Source organism: Loxodonta africana, chromosome 9, assembly GCF_030014295.1.
Source record: "Loxodonta africana isolate mLoxAfr1 chromosome 9, mLoxAfr1.hap2, whole genome shotgun sequence".
Lineage (NCBI taxonomy): Eukaryota > Metazoa > Chordata > Mammalia > Proboscidea > Elephantidae > Loxodonta > Loxodonta africana.
The window spans coordinates 59346185-59367421 of NC_087350.1; positions in this window are offsets into that span (position 1 = coordinate 59346185).

Genomic DNA, 21237 nt, shown 5'->3' on the forward strand with positions numbered 1-21237 from the left:
GAAATAACCCACAAGTGATTGGAGTACCAGAACAGGGAGGGATAACAGAAAATAGAGAGAGAATTGTTGAAGATTTGTTGGTAGAAAACTTCCCTGATATCGTGAAAGATGAGAAGATATCAATCCAAGATGCTCATTGAACTCCACATAAGGTAGATCTTAAAAGAAAGTCACCAAGACATATTATAATTGAACTTGCTGAAACCAAACATAAAGACAGAATTTTAAGAGCAGCTAGGGATAAACGAAAAGTCACCTACAAAGCAGAGTCAATAATAATAAGCTCAGACTACTCGGCAGAACCATGCAGGCAAGAAGGCGGTGGGATGGCTTACATAAAGCACTGAAGGAAAAAAAAATCCCAAGCCAAGAATCATACATCCAGCAAAACTGTCTCTCAAACAGGACATTTCCAGATAAACAGAAATTTAGGGAATTTGTAAAAACCAAACGAAAAGTACAAGAAAAACTAAAGGGAGTTCTCCGGTTAGAAAACCAATAATATCAGATATCAGCCCAAGAGGAGAGGGCTGGACAGAGCAATCAGATATCAACCAAGGCAGGAAAATCACAAAAATGAATCAAGATAAAAAGACACTCAAAACGGGGAACCAGCAACGTCATTATGTAAAAGAAGACAACATTAAAACAATAAAGAGGGACTAAGAAATGTAGTCATAGATCTTTCATGTAGAAAGGAAGAAAATGGAATACAAAGAAATAAAAGTTAGGGTTTAAACATAGAAAAAAAGGGTAAATATTAAGGTAACCACAAAGGAGACTAACAATCTTACTCATCAAAATAAAATACAAGAAAAAAATAGAGACTCAGCTGAAACAAAATCAACGACAACAAATAAAAGGAAAAGACAATATTTAAATCACTCAGCACAAAAAATTAAGAGGGAAAAAAACTGTCAAAAACATACAAAAAAGACATCAAAATGACAGCACTAAACTCATACCTATCCATAAGAATGCTGAAGGTAAATGAACTAAATGCACCAATAAAGAGACAGGGAGTAGCAGAATGGATTAAAAAAAGACACGATCCATCTATATGGGCCTACAAGAGACACACCTGAGATGCAGAGAAACAAACAAACTAAAACTCAAAGGACAGAAAAAATATATATATATCAAGCAAACAACAATTAAAAAAGAGCAGGGTGACAATATTAATTTCTGACAAAATAGACTTTAACATTAAATCTACCACAAATGATAAGGAATGACACTATATAATGATTAAAGGGACAATATACCAGGAGGATACAACCATATTAAATATTTATGTACCCAATGACAGGGCTGCAAGATACATAAAACAAACTGTATCAGCATTGAAAAGTGAGATAGGCAGCTCTATGATTATGGTAGGAGACTTTAACACACCACACTTGGTAAAGGACAGAACATCCAGGAAGAATTTCAATAAAGACATGGAAGATCTAAATGCCAAAATCAACCAACTTGACCTCATAGACATATTCAGAACACTCCACCCAACAGCAGCCAAGTATAGTTTCTTTTCTAGTGCACATGGAACATTCTCTAAAATAAACCACATATTAGGTCATAAAGCAAGCCTTAGCAGTATCCAAAACATTGAAATATTACAAAGCATCTTTTCTGACCAGAAGGCCATAAAAGTAGAAACAGAAGAAACAGGGAAAAGAAATCAAACACTTGGAAACTGAAAAATATCCTGCTCAAAAATGACTGGGTTATAAAAGACATCAAGGATGGAATAAAGACATTCATAGAATCCAATGAGAATGAAAACACTTCCTATCAGAACCTTTGTGACACAGCAAAAGCAGTGCTCAGAGGTCAGTTGGTGTCAACAAATGCACACATACAAAAAAAAAGAAAGGATCAAAATCAAAGAATTATCCATACAACTTGAACAAATAGAAAGAGAGCAACAAAAGAAACCCTCAGGCACCAAAAGAAAGCAAATAATAAAAATTAGAGCAGAATTAAATGAAATAGAGAACAGCAAAACAATTGAAAGAGTTAACAAGACCAAAAGCTGGGTGTTTCAAAAAATTAACAAAATTGATAAACCATTGACCAAACTGACAAAAGAAAAACAGGAGAGGAAGCAATCCAAATAAGAAATGAGATGGTCAATATTACAACAGACCCAACTGAAATGAAAAGAATCATATCAGATCACTATGAAAAACTGTACTCTAACAAATTTGAAAACCTAGAAGAAATGGACGAATTTCTGGAAACACGCTACCTACCTAAACTAACACGAACAGAGGTAGAACAACTGAATAAACCCATAACAAAAGAAGAGATTGAAAAGGTAATCAAAAAACTCTCAACAAAAAAAAGCTCTGGCCCAGACGGCTTCACTGCAGAGTTCTACCAAACTTTCAGAGAATAGTTAACACCATTACTACCAAAGGTATTTCAGAGCATAGAAAAGGACGGAATGCTTCCAAACTCATTCTATGAAGCCGCCATATCCCTGATACCAAAATCAGGTAAAAACACCACAAGAAAAGAATATTACAGACCTATATCCCTTATGAACTTAGGTGAAAAAATCCTCAACAAAATTCTAGCCAATAGAATTCAACAACATATCAAAAAAATAATTCGCCATGACCAAGTGGGATTCATACCAGGTATGCAGGATGGTTCAACATTAGAAAAACAATTAATGTAATGCATCATATAAATAAAACAAAAGACAAGAACCACATGATTTTATCAATTGATGAAGAAAGGCATTTGAGAAAGTTCAACACCCATTCATGATAAAAACTCTCAGCAAAATAGGAATAGAAGGAAAATTCCTCAACATGATAAAGGGCATTTATACAAAGCCAACAGCCAACATCACCCTAAATGGAGAGAGCCTGAAAGCATTCCTGCTGAGATCGGGAACCAGACAAGGATGCCCTTTATCAACACTCTTATTCAACATTGTGCTGGAAGTCCTAGCCAGAGCAATTAGGCTAGATAAAGCAATAAAGGGCATCCACATGGGTAAGGAAGAAGTAAAAGTATCTCTATTTTCAGATGACATGAAAGAATCCTCAAAAAAAAACCCTACTGAAACTAGTAGACGATTTCAGCAGAGTATCAGGATATAAGACAGACATATAAAAATCAGTTGGATTCCTCTACACCAACAAAAGGAACATCAAAGAGGAAATCAACAAATCAATACCATTTACAGTAGCCCCCAAGAAGATAAAATACTTAGGAATAAATCTTTCCAGAGACTTAGAAGGCCTATACAAAGAAAACTACAAGACACTATTGCAAGAAACCAAAAGAGACCTAAGAGGAAAAACTTACCTTGCTCATGGATAGGAAGACTTAACATTGTACAAATGTCTATTATACCAAAAGCCATCTACAGATACAATGCAATTCCATTTGAAATTCCAATGACATTTTTTAATGAGATGGAGAAACAAATCATCAACTTCATATGGAAGGGAAGGAGGCTCTGGATAAATAATGCATTACTGAAGAAGAACAAAGGGAGAGGCCTCACTCTACCTGATTTTAGAACCTATTATACTGCAGTAGTCAAAACAGCCTGGTACCGGTACAACAACAGATACGCAGAACAATGGAACAGAATTGAGAATCCAGACATAAATCCATCCACATATGCGCAGCTGATATTCAACAAAGTCCCAAAGTCAGTTAAAGGGGAAAAAGACAGTCTCTTTAACAATGGTGCTGGCATAACTTGATACCCTTCGGCAAAAAAATGAAACAAGACCCATACCTCACACCATGCGCAAAAACAAACTGAAAATGCATCAAAGACCTAAATATAAAATCTAAAAGATAAATATCATGGAAGAAAAAATAGGGACAATGCTAGGAGCCCTAATACATGGCATAAACAGTATATGAAACATTACTAACAATGCAGAAGAGAAACCAGATAACTGGGAGCTCCTGAAAATCAAACACCTATGCTCATCCAAAGACTTCACCCAAAGAGTAAAAAGATTACCTACAGACCGGGAAAAAGTTTTTAGCTATGACATTTCCGATTAGCTTCTGATCTCTAAAATCTACATGATACTGCAAAAACTGAACTACAAAAAGACAAATAAGCCAATTAAAAAAATGTGCAAAGGATATGAATGGGCACTTCACTAAAGAAGATATTCGGGTAGCTAACAGATGCATGAGGAAATGCTTATGATCATCAGCCATTAGAAATGCAAATCAAAACTACAATGAGATTCCATCTCACTCCAACAAGGCTGGCATTAATCCAAAAAACACCAAATAATCAATGTCGGAGATGTGTGGAGAGACTGGAACATTTCTACACTGCTAGTGGGAATGTCAAACGGTACAACCACTTTGGAAATAGATTTGGTGCTTCCTTAAAAAGCTAGAAATAGACCTACCATAGGATACAGCAATCTCACTCCTTGGAATATAACCTAGAGAAATAAGAGCCTTTACACCAACAGATATTTGCACACGCACATTCATTGAAGCACTGTTTACAGTCGCAAAAAAGTGGAAGCAACCAAGGTGCCCATCAATGGATGAATGGATAAGTAAATCATGGTATAGTCACACGATGGAATAATGATGAATCTGTGAAACATTACAAAACATGGAGGAATCTGGAAGGCATTATCCTGAGTGAAATTAGTCAGTTGCAAAAGAACAAATATTGGATGAGACCATTATTATAAGAACTTGGAAAATAGTTTAAACAGAGAAGAAAATATTCTTTGATGGTTGTGAGAGTGGGGAGGGAGGGAGGGAGAGGGGTTTTTACTAATTAAATAGTAGATAAGAACTGTTTTAGGTGAAGGGAAAGACAACACACAATACAGGAGAGGTCAGCACAACTAGACTAAACCAAAACCAAAGAAGTTCCCTGAATAAACTGAACCTTTCAAAGGCAGCATAGCAGGGGTGGGGGTTTGGGGACCATGGTTTCAGGAGACATCTAGGTCAACTGGCATAACAAAATGTATTAAGAAAACGTTCTACCTCCCACTTTGGATAGTGGCGTCTGGGGTCTTAAACGCTAGCAAGCGGCCATCTAAGATGCATCTATTGGTCTCAACCCACCTGGAGCAAAGGAGAATGAAGAACACCAAAGACCCAAGGTAATTATGAGCCCAAGAGACAGAAAAAAAAAAAAAAAACCCAGATTTGAACTGCCGACCCTTTGTTTAGCAGCCGTAGCACTTAACCACTACACCACCAGGATTTCCAAGAGACAGAAAGGGCCACATAAACCAGAGACTACATCAACCTGAAACCAGAAGAACTAGATGGTGCCTGGCTTCAACCGGTGACTGCTCTGATAGGAAATAAAACAGAGAGCCCCTGAGGGAGCAGGAGAGCAGTGGGATGCAGACCTCAAATTCTCGTGAAAAGATCAGACTTAATGGTCTAACTGAGACTAGAAGGACCGTGGAGGTCATTGTCCCCAGACCTTCTGTTAGCCCAAGACAGGAACTATTCCCAAAGCCAATTCTTCAGACAGGGATTGGATAGACTATGGGATAGAAAATGATACTGGTGAAGAGTGAGCTTCTTGGATCAAGGAGGCACATGAGACTATGTGGGCAGCTCCTGTCTGGAGAGGAGATGAGAGGGCAGAGGTTGGCCAGAAGCTGGCCAAGTGGACATGAAAAATAGAGAGTGGAGGGAAGGAGTGTGCTGTGTTATCAGAGGGAGAGCAACTAGGAGTATTATAGCAAGGTGTATATAAATTTTTGTATGAGAGACTGACTTGATTTGTAAACTTTCACTTAAAGCACAGTAAAAAAAAAAAAAAAAAAAAGCTTTGAAATACAACATATCAATGGAATTCTTGTCACCATCACCATTGCCATCATTAATTGAGGACCATCATTAATACCTGCACAATAGCTATTTTCTACACCAAAGTCAATACCGCCAGAGTAAGGACAATAATCCTAACACAAGCAATGGACAAAAAGAATAGTAAATGAGAGGTGAATGGGGCAAAAAGAAAGGAAAAGGCAATGGGAAACAGCAATGGAAAACACTCATAATGGCAAAAGAAATGGGAGCAAGAGGATATTTAAAAAAGGGATAAAACCATCGTATTTGGCTGAGTTTGGTCAGGATGAACTTGGGTATGGAGCAAGTGACCTAATGTTGATATGCCTCATTCTGGTCCTTCATCACGCATTGCCTCACCTTCTAACATCACCCAAGTATTTCACTTATCTGCATATTGAGTTTCCCTACATTGATCTTGAATTCCTACAAAAAGTATGCTTTTCCCCTTTCTGTCTCAACATGCACAACTCCTCCCTATCCTTCAGTCTACTAGATTGTGAGCTCTCCAAGACAAGGTCTATATTGGACTCATCTTCATGCTCCCTGTGTTGCTTCCTGCAGTGCCACGGATATACTAGGTGTTTAAAACAATTATTGAGCAAAAGGAATAAGTATACTATTAGTTAAAGGGGGTTAAAAAACTCTGCAAACCAGAATAACCTCAATGGTGGCATATCATTAAAATATATATTCATAAATTTTATGAGATAATTTTTACATAATATATTTTTATAAATAGGAAGAAATACACACGGGTAAGTGGCTATTTCCAGGTGGTGAAATTAGAGACGGTTTTTCCCATTATGTCTTTCTCTACCTTCTGAACAACTTTATTAAAAACTCTTTAATCATAATGATAATACAACATAGTGAATAGGTAAGAGTTTTATATTGGACTGTTATTAATCCAAATGTTCTTGGTTACTTCTTCTAAATGGTATTCTAACTTCCCTTAGGGAACTAATTCTTCCCACTGTGTAGTTTGGGTGAAGAGGCATTTCCAGGTCCCTGTCTTCAGAAGATGAAGATACCAGTGTGTCTCCCCTCTGCCTCAGTTCACTTAAGAAGTGGCATATGTCTTGTGCTTGACAATCTGAATTCTTTCCTAGGATCTTCAGCAAAAAGCACATCACACAAGAAAGAAGAGATAGGTTTGAGTTGCTTTCGTAGTAGCATTGGCCTTCTGACTAGACTACTCTGGCAAAAACACAGTTGTTGTATATCCTTCTTCTTGCCTTGCCAAAACTCCTGCTTACACCTACTTACTCCCCTGAGGTACCCTCAGAGAGCTTTCCAATGTGTTTCCTTTCTCTTTATGTTAGCCAGAGAAAATTTAGGATTAAGAACCCTCATCAAAGATGGCGGAAGACCGGCGCAAAGATATGCTCATGGTCTTTAATCCATCAAATGAATGAATGACATTGAATGAATCAATCACAGAAATAATAAAATGTTCATATTATCAGATTGGAAAATTAAGAAAAGTAACTTACGAACATTAGAAGAGTGTAGTAAATAGAACAGAGTGACTGGAAATCTAAAACAAATTTTTTTCTTTTTTTATGTACATGGCTTTAAAATTTCTATGAGATATTTAGCAAAGCCACTACACCTCTACTTTAATTATTTCATCTGTAAGGAAAGGAGATCTACTATGTTATTTTCCTCCTCAGAGATTTTGGCATGATACACAAAAAGGCCTGTGATGAAACCAACTTGAAAGGGTAGAAAATTCCCAGGGAATTAAAAAAATCAAGGGCAAGACTTTTATTTTTTTTAATTGGATGAAAAAATCTAAAGGGAAAGTGGCTGAAGCCATAAGATTATAAGATGCTATACTGCACTTCAGATTCCAAAAGAACACTCCCCTTATTCCTCCTCAATTACACACCCAACTCAAAGAGCCTATAACTTAGAAATGTTTATTTTTAACAAAGAGAAAACACTGGACTTAACACATCAGTTCGGAAAATCTTATCTCTCCAGAGTTTTCAGCCCAGATAATTGGATCAGCCTCATCTCACAAATGCTGCTAGCTTCCAAGTCTATGGAGAAATCAGGTTTAAAATTGCCACTCAGAGCTGTGAGGGACTTTAACATCTCAATTAAATAGTCAACATAAGAACAGGAAGAGGAGAGGGTGGGGAGGTGAACTGGGTAATTCTGGGAGGAAGGGAATTCATTTTCTTTACTGCACAACATCATCTTCATTTAAACAGAAGTTGTCAGAAGTTATCAGTTGCAAATACAAATATATAAAAACACAATAACAGATAATTTAACAAAATATACCCAGTTTGTCTATGGAGGAGTAAAAGTACAATATCTAGCTATACAAAGGAAATGGAAGCATATTCGACTTCCACCAGATGTCAGAATGCTTCGCTTTTGGATTTGCAATAAGGAATCTTCCAAATTAGGCCAGGCTTCTAAACAAGTTCCCAGCAGCCTTCTCTGCCAAATTCCACAAAGACATCAGAATTCCACTAACATCAAGAAGAGAAAATACCTCCGAAAGATAATACCAGGGACATGAAATCATTGGATCTGACCTTCAGAAAATACTTTCATCTAGTTTCTTCTCTCCTCAGAAGACATGTGAGATTACCTATAGGAAGAAGAGAATACTTATAAGGAGAAAGGAGTTTTAATCCTGTCCTGAAAACAATTCCTCCCCAAAGAAGTGAAGAAACATTCTTTAGCTCTTGGATAAGTGGTTATGGTCAAATGTAGGTATAATTAATGGTGAGGACTTCAGAACAATTTAAACAGCAGATTCTATTCCACCTGAGCGAAGGCATTGTGGCAGAATGGAAATGGAGAAGGTTTTAGAACTGATCCGACTTAAATTTGACTCTCAGCTTCACAATTTCCCAAGAATGTAAATTTGGGTCACCTCTCTGAGTTAAGTTTTACCATCTAGGAAATGGGAATAGAATATGTACACACACACACCCATTCTGACTCATAGCCACCCCATAGGACAGAGTAGAACTGCCCCATAGGGTTTCCAGAGAGCAGCTAGTGAATTCGAACTGTCAGCCTTTTGATTAGCAGCCATGCTCTTAACCACTGGGCCATGGGAGCTCCGGAAATAGAATGCAAGTCCTTAAATCTTGATTTTAGTCCAGGCTATACCACTGACAGACTGTATGACCCATCTGTAAGAGAAAAGAGTGGGTTTCTGTTTTCTCATCCTTAGTTGGTCTCTGAGTCTCCTCCTGTATTGTTCTATGACTTCTGTGATATCTGTTACCTTACAGCAGTATTAAATGCATGTATCTTAACTTTTCACTCGTGAGAGTTTCAACTCCTGCTTTGTCACTTACTGAGTGCCTTTGATCAAGTTAGTAAATCTTTCTTTACCTGAGTTTTCTCTGTAAAGTGGGGAGAATAATACTGGCTACCTTAGAGGAATCAGTAGGATTAAATGAGATAACACACCTGGAAAAGTGCTTGCAAGAGTTCCAGACACATAGTAAGGTTGATAACTGTAAGCTACAATTATTATATCTCAAAATAAATTATAATTTCTTTGATAAATGGAGCCATATCTTATCTCTCCAGTAGTTCATCTCTGCAAGTCCCATAGTAGATAAGGCTGTGTTGGGTAAAGAAGTGATGTACCCAAAAATCAATGCGGATTTGTGGATAAATTGGCTGTAGCAATATCTTGGAAGATAAAGACCTTGGAGTCGGGTTGTTGTTGTATGCTTGTCAATTCTGACACACAGTGATCCTATATGACAGAGTAGAACTGCCTTATAGTTTTTCCTAGGCTGTAATATTTATGGAATCAGATCACTAGGACTTTTCTCCTGCAGAGCCACTGGTAGGTCCAAACCACCAATCTCTTGGTTGGCAGCTGAACAGGTTATTATTGCACCACCAGGGCTCTGTCTTCAATAGGGAGGGAAAGAGAAATTGTCTCCTAGATGGACAAGTAGATTAAACAATTGTGTGTGTATGTGTGCGTGTGTGTGTCTGTGTTGGACCAGGACAATTTTCCAGACAATGTCTAGCTAACAAAAGACAGCACATCTTCCCACAGCCCTGTGCCTCTGTGTTTCTCAGCATTCAATATTGATATGGGCCATAGAGTCCATGAAGTTCAATAGACGGATGCCATAAAATTTGTGTAGTGAGTGCTGTGGAGAGGTGTACATAAGGACACACCTTGGACTTACATAGACATTTTCATTCTATATGCTCTTCAGTTCAAATGTCACCTCCATAAAGCTTGTTCTGAACAACCCATCTATAAGTGCCTGAATCCCTTTTCTGAGTTCTAAGATAACATTATCTATACTTTTCCTAATTTTTACGTCCATGCATTACTTGATGTTGTGTACATACATGTCTCACCTAGAGGGAGCAGGGTATAGGAGAAGAGTGTGAAAATTGATGTTAGGCAGATCTAGGCTTAAGTTCCAGTTCTGCTACTTATCATCTGACCATCCTTGAGCAAATCATTTAAATTTTCTGAGATAACAGAACCTATATAGAATAGCATATGTAGGCATCCAACAAATGCATGTTTCTTTCTTTTCATTCCCTCTTCTTTTTCTCCTCTTACCTGACTCTATGCTCTTTGATGATGAGTATTCTTCTACTATAGTGAAATGACATTCGCGAAGAAGACTAAGCACCTAGTTTATTTGTTCTTCTCTAGGCATAGAGGTGGCTGAAAGACCTCTGGGTACATTTTGCAGAATAAAACACCCTTAACACATAGTAATCACCTCTCTGCTCCCATACTTGCAGAAGTGGGAGAATAGAGCCTTCTCTGTATACTTACTTTAAGAAGAATAGACAGGTACTGAGCACATACTTTGGTCTCAGTTATTACTGGTTTCCCCAATGGTGTCTAATGAGTTTTAAACCTCATGGCACATACAGTGCTTATTCCTGGAGAAATAAATAAAATCAATTAGCTCAGAGAAGACTTCAAAACTGTGTTGCAGAACATATAAGATTAAATGAAAGAGGATCATAGGCGATACCTAACTTTCTGTCTTCATATACAACAAGGAGTACATGGTTTCATAGGTAAAAATGAATTAAGAATCCTTATTTGAAATATAGTTTTATTCCATGACTTGACAGTAGAAGTTTAAAAGAAGGAAACAGATCAAAATACAACATAAACACATTAATTAATGCACACACATTCATGTACACATATAGGTATACACAACAAAGACTAGGACCTGGAACAATCTGTACTGCTGGTGGAAAACAAGTAATTAAAATGACAGGTAACAAACATTCAGAGGCAATTACCAGTAATACTCAGACACGCATCTGATGATTAATAGCAAGAGATTCCATGGAGGTGATTAATAAAGAGGTAGGCGGTGTAGAGATAATATGTAAATAATTAATAATGCAACTCTCTCAGTCCTTGAAGGAAGGAGGAGAGAGGAGTAAGAAGTCTGCCTTTCCCAAATGCTACCATTAAGATAATTTTGTGACATAGAGAACTTGAAGGCAGAAATGTGCAAACAGCAAAACATTCATATAGAAGTCTTGAACTAGTAATGTAATGTCCACAAGCGAAAATGGGACAAGATGATATCAGGTGTTTTCTAGCTTTATGAAAAGACTGATTGCGATCTTTTAAGTATCTGTTTCTAGAGCATAAACACTGTGGCTAAGCAACCACAGGAAGAGAGGCCAAAAAAGTTCCATTGTGAGGGTTAAGAGAGCCCCATGTTGAATATTCACCAACTAAAATTAACAATTACTGATATTCAAACCTGAAAGTGTTGATTCATGCACCAGAAGGCATGTGTTGATAATTATTGGTTAACCACATTAATAAAAAGTAGCCAGGTCAGACAAGGTCTCATCTTCCTGAGTTAGATATCTTCCAAAGTTCACTTCTCCAAGCAATCTCAGCAAAAACTTTTCTTCTAGAAGAAATAACCATTCTTGAATGAAATGAAGACTAGTAAGTAATCTGTCTGTGCTTAACATGCTACATATGGGATCCTCAAGAGTTTTCCTTCCCAAATGTTCCTTGATTTATGTGACTGGTAAGTTTGGAACTGTTGCACAGATAGGGAATAGGGAGAGGAGGCATATCCCTATTGGGAATGGCTCAAAAGAAGTAGATCAAAATAATGGAGTGGAAGGGGCATTCTTACAGAAGCCACTGACTTAGTCCAACCCTTCCATCTTGCTGACAAGGAAAATGACGCCATTAAAGTGATTTTTCTAAAAGGCAAGCAATTGGGGTCAAGACTATATGTTGGACACTGGACTTAGAATTTAAAAATCTGGGTCACGTTTGTCCCTGCTCTTTTACTCATCAACCATGAACTTCGGAAAGTGTCATTGACTCTCTGGCCTCATTGGCTCAGTATGGTCTTCAAGGGCTTTCAGCTCAGACATTCTAGGATTCTCAGATTCTTTTACATATTCAAGAAGAACAGATCATACTGGCTTTAATCCCAATTCTATGATAATAAGAAATCAGAAGGATTTTTTTTTCTTAAACAAATCTTCCTTTAGAATCCCAAATAGAGAACATCATGATGAAAGAATCCCTTGTTATGCAAGAATTAATTTTTTCCCTTGATTCTGTTAGGAACTTGGCACTTAATTCTTGGTAAAAATATTTTATATTCTCTTGCTATGTAGGGACTTCTCAGAGTTAAAGGCTTTTGGCTGAAAATTTTGGGACATTGGTTATTTGATCTGGTTATTTACAAGATTCGCACGATTTGCTAAGAATTTTTTCTATTTGGTAAATTAATTAAAAGATTACCTGTTTATCCAGTTGCATCTAGAATCCTTTTCCCAAATTGGCTTATTTTGGGCCACACCTTGTGACAACATTCTCTCTCAGGCCTCATCCTTTTAAGTAGAAGTTGTTCCCAACCACAACATACACTCAGCAGTTAAACCTGGATGTGGGTAAAAGAAAAACATATCTCTTACACACTTCTCATGAACTTCCAAAAACCTCTTTGTAATTAATTCACTCTTTGTGTTTTAGAGAAAATTATATTACTAAAAACGCTCAGCACTGCCAGATGTTGGTGCATTATATTCTTGGTCACAGGAGTTGCAAGCTAGAAAAGGTCTTGTCCTTTCAGTACAATTTTAGAATTCTGGGCTGTTTTGCAGAACCTGTTACTGGGCTAAAGCAGGAGAAAGGAAATATATAAAAGACAGAATGCTTCACAATTTTGACATTATCATCATCCTCATCACCATCTTCATCAGAGCAACACTCAATAGCCTTATTCTGTTCCAGGCACTATTTTAAGTACTTTATACACATTAACATAATGAAGTAGAAATGAAAATATATGCACAGCTTGAGTTGTAAGAACTCAATTTGTAAATGTCCTATTGAAAATTACCTCCTTTGACCATCCTAATACAGAGCTATCCTGCACAGAGCTATCCTGGAAGAGCAGTACCACCCAGTGGTAATGTGTGAACCCATTAGGCTTAATATTTCTTTCCCATTTCTTATCCCCTCTAGAAAGATAGTCATATTGACTTTCACTAAGTAGGGTTTATTATATCAACCTCAGGTGATTTCTGTGGTTGATTTTAATATCGGATCACAGTGTTCCTTTACTCCCTGTCCTTGTCATTGCTCATTGAAGAACAATTATACTTCCTCACTCTGATGACTTGGGGCTTAGCCGTGTGACTTGCTTTAATCAATGCCTTGTGTGAATGTAAAGTATACCATAGCAACCAGAGGCTCTACATTTTCTTGTGTTGTTTGGCTTGGTCTCTTTTGTTCCTACCCTACACCCTAACAAGAGTGTGTTCAGTAGCCACTTCTTAAACCTGGATCCTGGAATGAGAGACAGGCAGAACAGAACTGAACCTACCCACAGCCTAAACCAGAGTCTCCCAGTTAGCCTGTAGACTTGTAATGGTGGAAAAAAAAATTTTTTTGGTTGTTGTTGTTGTAAACCATTGAGATTTTGGCGATGCTTTGTTATGAAACATTGCAGCAATAGTAAATATATTTTTATATATCCATAGGTATGCTATTTAAAGATATTTGTTCAAAAATAGCATAAAAGCTCAATAGGCTTCTGATGCATGTGTTTCTCTATAACAATTATATGGACAGATACTATTTTCTCCATGTCATATATAAAGAAATTTTAACTTCCAAAGGTAAGTAACTCATTTACGTTTGTGAATAAGTTGGAGAGAGCAATCTCCACTGCCTTATAAATACCATGTTCATTTCTTCCTTGATTTTGTGTTCAGGCTACAGCCTCCCTCCTCTGTGCCCAGAGAATTTGCTTTAAGAAAATTATACGCATTCATAAAGCCCGTATAATGTAATAAAATCATTTTACATTTTAGAGTATGAGCTGTGCAACCTTGGCCAAGCAGTCTATGCCCTCTGAACTATAGATCTCTTGCTTATAAAATGGGGGAAATAATACTGACCTAACAGACTATTGTAAGGATTATTAAGAGAGAATGCCATTATGGTCCACGATTAGTAAGTGATAGAGCTAAGGCTTAAATCCATGCTTGGATGACTCTACTATATCACGCTGCCTCATAAAGATTAGATGTCCCACAAAGGTGGCACTGACCCAACTACCCCCTTGAAATTGCTATGTGCAAATTATGCCTGTCATGAAGGAGGTGTCATTCCAAGATCTGCTATGCATCGGCTCTGTTATCTTGAGCCAATTCTAAACCCCTTAGGCTAGGGTCTTCTCTGTAAAATAGGGATACTAAGAGTACCTACTTCATAGGATTGTTATGGGAATTAAACGAGATGACTTATGTACAATAAGAGCTCAGTAAATAATAGTTTATTATTATTTTATCATAATAACTATGCAATAATAATTGGTGATTACATCTAGGCCCTCATGACTTTCTTGAGCCTCTACAGTTTTTAGCACTAGCCTGGAAAATACCCTGTACCCTACTGCTATTCATCTTGAGGGATGGTAGCAAAGATTTCTTGAAGGAAAGCAACAAAATTTCAAAGGCAAACACTTTCATGATGAAAGAAAAAATGAGTAAAAGAAATAAGGTAGGAAGTAGGGGTCAGGTTGTCACATGAGAACTTTTCCCCAGAGCTGACTGCTCACCATCTGCTGCGTTGCTCTGTTGCATCCCATGCTTACACAACACATCTACTCCTAAAAGCACCTTTGCAGGAAAAGGATGAAAGGGAAGCAGCAATGTTCTTTCAGAAAAATGCAGGAATGGGACAGATGGGAAAAAGAATGAGGGGATAAGTGGGAAAGGATAAATTAGGCTGTGCAAGAAAAGGAGGGGAGGAAGGGATAAAAAAAGAATGAAATGCAGGCAGAGAAAGAAAAGAAAAAAGAAGCATGGAAAAGAGAAGGGCAATGAAAGAGAGGAAGAGAGAGAAGAGTTATGTGCAAGGAATCTCAAGGAAAAGAAAAATGAAGAGAAAAGAGAAGGAAAAAGAATAATGAAACACGGGAATGAGGGAAAAAGGAAGTGAAAGTGCAGCCGACAAGATATAAGGAAAAGAGAACAAAGAATTAATGGGGAATGAAGAAAAGTGAAAGAGGTAAGAAAGTGTCCATTGAAGGGAAATAAAAGGAGAAATTTAAAATGAAAGAGAAAAGGTGGTAAAGAAGTTGTTGTAAATTACAATAATACTACTACCAATAAACATTAATTATGAAATGTGGGAAGATTGGAGAGAGTTACATAGCTTACATGTTTTGTGCTTCAAATGAATGATTCTGTTATAGTTCAACTAACTGGGTCCCTTCCTTCTATCTACTCTACCTCAAATCCACCCTGCACGTGGATTTTCTTATTCTTGCTGCAACTAAGCATGTACATATGCACAGAACATTATATAAATGAGGTCATACCATTCACACCTTCTGGATGCAACTGAATAATAGAAGTTGAAGTTGTGTATTCCTTAAACAAGTCAAATAGTGTGTCATTACGCAGTGCTTGTTCTAGAATGTGTCTATGTTAGAGAAAACATGTAAAATACAGATAGGTGGTTGTAACTTTAGAAATCATTAAAGGAAAATGCCTATGTTTTCTTACCTGTCTCTAAGAGCAAATCAGAAATTATTTTGACCTTGTCTTAGTCATCTAGTGCAGCTATAACAGAAATACCACAAGTGGATGGCTATAACAAAGAGAAAACTTATTCTCTCACGATTTAGTAGGATACAAGTCCAAATTCAGGGCTTCAGCTCCAGGCGAAGGCTTTCTCTGTCAGCTCTGGGGGAAGGTCTGCATCATCAATCTTCCCTTGGCCTAGGAGCTTCTCTGCACAGGAACCTTAGGTCCAAAGGATATGCTCTGCTTCCAGCACTGCTTTCATGGTGGTATGAGGTCCCCATGTCTCTCTGCTTGCTTCTCTCTTTTATATCTCAAAGGAGATTGGCTTAAGACACTACCTAATCTTGTAGATCTTATCAATATAACTGCCACTAATCCATCTCATTACATCATAGTGATAGGATTTACAACATACAGGGAAATCACATCAGATGACAAAATGGTAGACAATCATAAAACAGTGGGACTCATGACCTAGCCAAGCTGACAGATATGTTTGGGGGATTCAATTCAATCCATGACAGCCCTGAACGCCTCTCTATTGATGTCACAGGGTACCAGCCCTCATTTTAATTCTGAAATTTTAAATATAAGATCTTAGATGATTTTACTCACCAAAGGTCATACCATTTAAAACCACCTTAGGATATTCTATGAATACCTTATCTTCCAGAGTCACAGTTGGTATTTCTGGGCAGAAATGTGGAGTATAGAGGGGCGAAGAATGGAGAAAGATAAAGGTTTAAGAATGTGAAATGGTGTTCTGACTTGAGTCAATAAAAGAAAGTTATATAAGAGGAGGTCTCTGGATGATGACTGAAGTCATTCCAGGTAAGTTAAAAGAATAGTCCAGAAGAAGGATAAAACCCAGTAATTATCCATACTTGCGATGACCTACACTTGATCAAAACCATCCTATGTAAACAAGCTACTTCTTACCACAGGCCTGAGTGATAATTGCTAAACCTCTCCAAAAATGTAGCAAGTTGAAATCTGCCAAATCTTTGTTTACTTTAAGGAAAATGTAAAAAATATTGACTCCATAAGAAATTAGAATTTATTTACATTAATTTGATTTCAATTAATGATACCATGAATACTTGGCTAATTTTCATGTAATGGAAAGCAGCCACAAAATGCAATTTCTGAAAGCAACTCCGTAACAGATGATAGAGTTGAATATTCCTTTAAACAAGCCAAATAGTATGTCATTACCCAGTGCTTGGTCTAGAATATGTTTATGTTAGGGAAAACATATAAAAACATTATTCAAAAAAAAAATGAGAAAATAAAAATAACTTACTTCTTGAAATTAATCCTCAGGTGACTCATGTCCAGGTTCTAAAGATATCTGTACAAGAATATTCATCACAGTGTTCTTTAGAAAATTTTTAAAAAATGAAAACAGCAGTGATTAATTAAAGAATATGTTCATAGAAGGAATAGTGACTAGTCATTAACAGGATTCTGTGAGTATTAACATGAAAAGCTAACATATCATGGATTGCAGGAGGAGTAGATGGCATGATCTTATTTATATAGATCTCATTTATGTATATGTATGTGTTTAGGTGCAGAAGGAGAAAGAGAGCCACATGCAGGATGGATTTGAGATAGGCTAGGCAGGAGGTAGGGACTCAGTTAGTTGAACACTGAAACCAGCGAGAAAGATGATCAACAGGATGCAACAACTGATTGGATGAAGGTGGAGAGAGGAAGAGAAAAAAATAGAATGAACGATGGAAGTTTCAAAATGGAGTCAGGGAAGTTTGTTTTATGCTGAGTGATTCTGGGAGATTGTTTTCCCCTGATACTTTTGGAAAAAACACCCCCTATTCATAAACTGGGCAAATTCTAGATCATTTTATGTGTTATGTGCATGTTACAATTTAAGAAGCCCTGGATTAGGCTATATATCAAAGGGGGGTGGTGTTTTCAGCTGGGTTCTCTAGAGCGGCAAAACCAGTGAAGCATGTACGTACTAAATACAGAGAGAGATTTATCTGAAGGAAATAGCTCATGCCGTTGTAGATGCTGGCAAGTCACAGTCCACGGGTCAGCCATCAGGAATCAGGCTAGAGGCTTCTCCTGATTCATGCAGCTGCAGAGGCTGATGAACCCAAGATCCACAGGTCAGATGGCAGGCTGCTGGCTTATGGCTGCAAAAGCCGATGAATCCAAGATTGGCAGGTAAGACAGCAGACTGCTGGCCCAAGCCCCAAGAACTGGAGATCAGATGCTGACAAGCCAAATGCAGGATCCAGAGCAGAGCAGAAGCCAGTGAGCTTTGCCAGAAAGTCTACATATATTGGATGCAGGCCACACCCCCCAAGGAAACTCCCTTTCAACTCATTGCCTACTCATAGCAGATCCCGTCATGGTGACGACTACATTATATCAGCTCTCATCATGGAGATTACATTATTATAAACCAAAAAATAAAAATAAAAAACCAAACCCATTGCCATCAAGTCAATTCCTACTCATAGCGACCCTAAAGGACAAAGTAGAACTGCCCCATAGAGTTTCCCAGGAGTACCTGGTGGATATGAACTGCTGACATTTTTGGTTAGCAGCTGTAGCTCTTAACCACCATGCCACCAGGGTTTCCTACATCATTATACAACAAACAAACTACATCATAACTGCCAAACCACTGAGAATCATGGCCCAGCCAAGTTGAAACACAACCCTAATCATCACAGGTGGTTTGGAGATTATGAGTGAGGGGATACCCCGCAGCCATTCCTTGACACCAACTCTGTGTTAGCAGCAATAAAACAAATAGCCACAAGGAAGTCCCTAGAGTCACCATATTCAAGAGGAAAGGACGGAGGAGAAGGGCCTGCACAATTTTCCAAAAGCTTTGTTTCCAAGAATAAACAAAGAAATGGCCCCAGGAATATTTTTTAAAAGTGAAATTTCACAGAGAAGCAAACTATAAAACAAATTTATAAGCAGAGCTGTTCTGGCAAATAGAGGGTTATCTAGAACAATGATTGTGAGGATGGTGCAGGGCCAGACAGGGTTTCATTCTGTTGAACACAGGGTGGTACAAATCGGAAGCAACTCAGCTGCACTTAATGACATTAATATCTAGAGCCTAAAGAATTGCCTCACCCTACCTTCACCCAGGCTGACTCAAAGCCACTTCCACAGAGCCCTAGTTTGAAAAGCACTGCCTAGAAACATTTGCTTTTATGGATCAAATGAGGTATGATGTGTGAGGGACAGGGGAAGTGGCCTGAACTTATGATCTCATTCTTAGCTGAACCAAGTAAATCAGTCACATTCCAGGGTATTCCATGTGATTGCACACCATATCAGAGGTCAGCAAACCAAAGTCCTCACCACACGACTTCCAGGCCAGCACCACACCTGTATATAACAGATCTGTGGGTGGCTCCGTATTCAGTGAGCAACTGATACAGACCTCCCCCACCACAGGGAGAGCATCACCTTCAGTGCCTAATGAGATACTTCTCAAGACCCAGTACACAGATCAGAAACCCTGGTGGTGTAGTGGTTAAGTGCTATGGCTGCTAACCAAAGGGTCGGCAGTTCAAATCCGCCAGTTTCTCCTCAGAAACTCTCTGGGGCAGTTCTACTCTGTCCTGTAGGGTCGCTAGGGTCACTATGAGTCAGAATCTACTCTACAGCACTGGGTTTGGTTTGGGTTTTTTTTGGTAGTACACAGACCTAATACACCCAAAGGTGGCTACACCTTGGAAGGAAATAAAACTCACAGTTGCCAGTACACCCATCTAAATCAAGAGAGAACTTAGAACTAACTTACTATTGCTGATCCTTCAAAGGCATTGTGAGAAGAAATCAGTGAGAAGAGCAAGTTCATTGTAAAACACTGTGATTTTTGTAAACACAAGTGGAAGCAGAGGGATTTCCTGGGGCGAAGGTCTGGTTTTCACTCAGGTTCTTATTAAACAGAAATTCAGAGGCTGGAGTTAAGGTCAAACACAGGGCTCCAGGGAAGATGAAACACATGCAAATGTCTGGAAATTCTAATGTTTGGTCCCAGTGGTCCCTGTAACCTACACGGACTTTTCAGATTATCAGTATATTAAAATCTTATGTGCACAAGGAAATAAATGTGTTTAATGGGGCAAACTGTAATTTGGAATAGATAATATTAATAATTATTATAACCAAGTTTGATGGAATGGTAATAGCAGATGTGCTGTAAGCATTAGTAACATGAGGTTAGCTTGTATTTATTAAGTTCCTACTATCTGTCAGGAACTTTACAGGTATTATATCCCCTTGTTTACTGCTGATTCTCCAAAAGCTAGAATATTTCCTGGGGCATGGTTGGGGCTCAACACATATACATGAAATAAATGCGTAAAGAAATTGAAAATCTCCTCACTAACCCCAAAGGACTACCCCCTGCCTGTCAGTTTGCTATACTGTGGTGGCTTGTGTGTCGCTATGATGCTGGAAGCCATGCCACTGATATTTCAAATAACGGCAGGCAGGTCACCCGTGATGATCAGATTTCAGCGAGCTTCCAAACTAAGATTGACTAAGAAGAAAAGCCTATTAATTTACTTTTGAAAATTAGCCATTAAAAATCTTATGGATCACAACAGAATATTGTCTGATATATCATTAGAAGATGAGCCCTGTAGGCTGAAAGGCATTACACAATAGCAACGACAATGGACCCAAACATACCAACAATCCTGAAAATGGTTATCTTAGTCATTTAGTGCTGCTATAACAGAAATACCACAAGTGGATGGCTTTAACAAAGAAAAATTAATTTTCTCACAGTCTAGTAGGTTATAAGTCCAAATTCAGGGCATCAACTACAGGGGAAGGCTTTTCCTCTCTGTGGGCCTTCACGTCAGTCTTCCCTCCAACTTGGAGCTTCTTCACACAGGGACCTTGGGTCCAAAGGACTCACTCTGCTACCAGTACTGCTTTCTTGGTGGTATGGTTTCCCCAACTCTTTGCTTGCTTCCCTTTCCTTATATCTCTTGTAAGACAAAAAGTGGTGCAGACCACACCTCAGGGAAACTCCCTTTACATTGGATGAGGGCTGTGACATTAGTAAGGGTGTTACTATCCCACCCAAATCCTCTTTAATATAAAATTACAATTACAAAATGGAGGATGAGCACACGCTATTGGGAATCATGGCCCAGCCAAATTGAAGCACACATTTTTTCGGGGGCACAAGTCAATCCATGACAATGGTGCAGGACCGGCAACATATCATTCTGCTATGCATAAGGTCACCATGAGTCAGAGCCGACATAATAACTAACAACAACAGCCCCAAAGAATAGGTATTATTCTCATTATGCTGTA